Raw genomic sequence first — 2,515 nt, 5'->3', positions numbered from 1 at the left:
GCCTGGTGCATTGAATTTGTGCACATGCAATTAATTAGAGGAAATATTTTATTATTGCTATTTGCCCTTTCTCTATAATAGAAGTGTCAGAGATGAAAGAAAATTAGTAAAATGTATATGAAAATCTTCCTCTTGTCATAATCTGGGGCATGCCGCAGGATGCAGAGTCAAGTCCCCGCCCACCTGCATGCACCTTGAAATCGCGCAAGACCCAGACCCGGCTGGCCCCACCCCCATTGGACGAGATCCAGACCTGGTCTGCCCCACCTCTGTCAAACCCTGCCGGGCAGGGGGCGCAGCCTCAGGTCCCCCGTCAAACCCCGCCGAGTAGGGGGCATAGCCTCAGGGCCCATGTCAAGCCCTGCTTGATGGGGGGGCACAGCCTCAGGTACCCCAACCCAGTGCCAGGGCAAGGGGCATGGCCCAAGGTCCCCCTTCAAACCCCACCATATGGGGGGGCACGGCCTGAGGTCCCCAGGCGCAGTCTCAGGGTGGGGGACACAGCCCGAGTTCCCCTGTCAAGCCCTACCAGGTGGGGGGGGCACACCCTCAGGTCCCTGCTTATCGCTCGTTACAGCTCGTTATGGGAACCCCTCCTCTGCTGTGGGCACAGCCATCTTGTGAGGGCATGATGGAGTGAGGGTCAATTTGCATATTACCTCTATTATATAGGATGTTTACTCTGATTAGGTGATTAAAATTGTATCTGCCATGCTTCTCCACTGTAACATTGCATTCTTCTCCTTTGTAATCAGAATGTATTTTGGGGGAAGATCTATAGACTATAAATATCTCTTTATTTTCAATTTATTTATGTTTAATTTTTCTATTTAGTTCAATGGGTAATAACTTGTTAGTCTCATGCTGTTCACAGCTTTTCCCAGAGTCACGTATAAAAATATATATTTATAGATACCTTTACACATTTACTTCTCTATATTTTAAAAAAATCAATGTTATTGAAGTATAATCTACATTCAATAAAATGCATTCATTTTAAATATACAATTATATGAGTTTTGACCAATATACACAACCTTGTAGCTAACTCCCCAATCAAGACACTTTTACATCATCCCCAAAATCTCCCCTGTGCTCCTTTGCATTTATTACTCCTAACCCCACCACAGGAAGACACTGAGTTGTATAACCATCATCTGTTCTAAAATTGTATAACAGAAAGGATCTCGGGTTCCATTCCTGTTCAAGGGCGTGCACCTGGATTGGGGTTCGGTCAACGATTTGATGTGTCTTTCTCACATAGATGTTTCTCTCTTTCTCTCCCTCCCCCCTCTCTCCCCTCCTTCTTTCCTCTCCCTTCCACTCTCTCTAAAAAAAAAAAATCAATGGAAAAAATATAATCTGGTAAGGATTAAGGCAAAAAATTGTATAACAGAAACATATGGTATATGTTTATTTTGTGTTTGGCTTTCTTTGCTCAGCATGTCCTTGAGATCCATTCATGTTGTTAAATGTATCAGTAGTTTGTTTCTTTCTATTGCTTGGTAGTATTTTGTTGTATGAATAAACCATATGTCTATGTTATCACCTCTTCATGAACATTTGGGTTGCATTGAGTTTTTTGCTATTGTAAATCAAATTTATAAGAATACACATAAGAGTGTTTTTTGTGGACATACTAGTATATTTTCATTCCTGTTTGAGTAAATTCCCAAAATTTGAAGTAGTGGTCATATGGGAACTCTATGGTTAATTTCATGAGAAGGTGTCAAACTCTTCTCCAAATTGCCTGTGCCATTTTACATACTCATACAAATAATATATGAGTTTCAGTTGCTTCATACCCCACACTTGCTGATATGTAGAAATGTCAGCGTTTTTAATTTTAGTGTGTGCTGGTATCTGATTATAGTTTTAAAATTCATCTTGTTGATGACTAATGCTATTGAGAATTTTTTATGTGTTTTTGTCATTACCTTCTTTTTTCATGTTCAAATATTCTGGATATTTTTTGGAAGTTGTTTGTTTTTTCTTATTGAGTCATAAGAGTTATTTTATATTTTGGATGCGAAACCTTTGTCAGAAGTATGTATTTAACATATGTTCAGTTTTATTAATAACTAGAGGCCCAGTGCACAAAAATTTGTGCACTGGAGGGGGCAATCCCTTAGCCCAGCTTGCCCCCTATCACATACTGGGAGACCTCAGGGGATGTCCTACTCCCTGCTCCCTGTTCCCCTTGGGGAGCGGGCCTAAGCCACAGTCTGGCCTCCCTTTGTGGGAGGCGACCGGGCTGATCAGGGGAAGGCATGAGCCCCATCACCCTGCTGTTGCAGCCACTGCCAGTCACTGCAGCCACCAAGGTGTTTTCATCAACACGGACTCCAGTCCCTTTACCATGAAAAAATAACACCTCTTTTTAGGCATTTTCAAGTTGTGTCTTTCATAGTATATGGCATTTCTTTCTTTCTTTCTTTTTTGATCCTCACCTGAGGATATGTTTCCATTGATTTTTAGAGAATGTGGAAGATAAAGGGAAAGACAGAGAGAAGAA

This window comes from Myotis davidii, unplaced genomic scaffold, assembly GCF_000327345.1.
Source record: "Myotis davidii unplaced genomic scaffold, ASM32734v1 scaffold1144, whole genome shotgun sequence".
Lineage (NCBI taxonomy): Eukaryota > Metazoa > Chordata > Mammalia > Chiroptera > Vespertilionidae > Myotis > Myotis davidii.
This window is presented reverse-complemented; position numbering follows the sequence as displayed.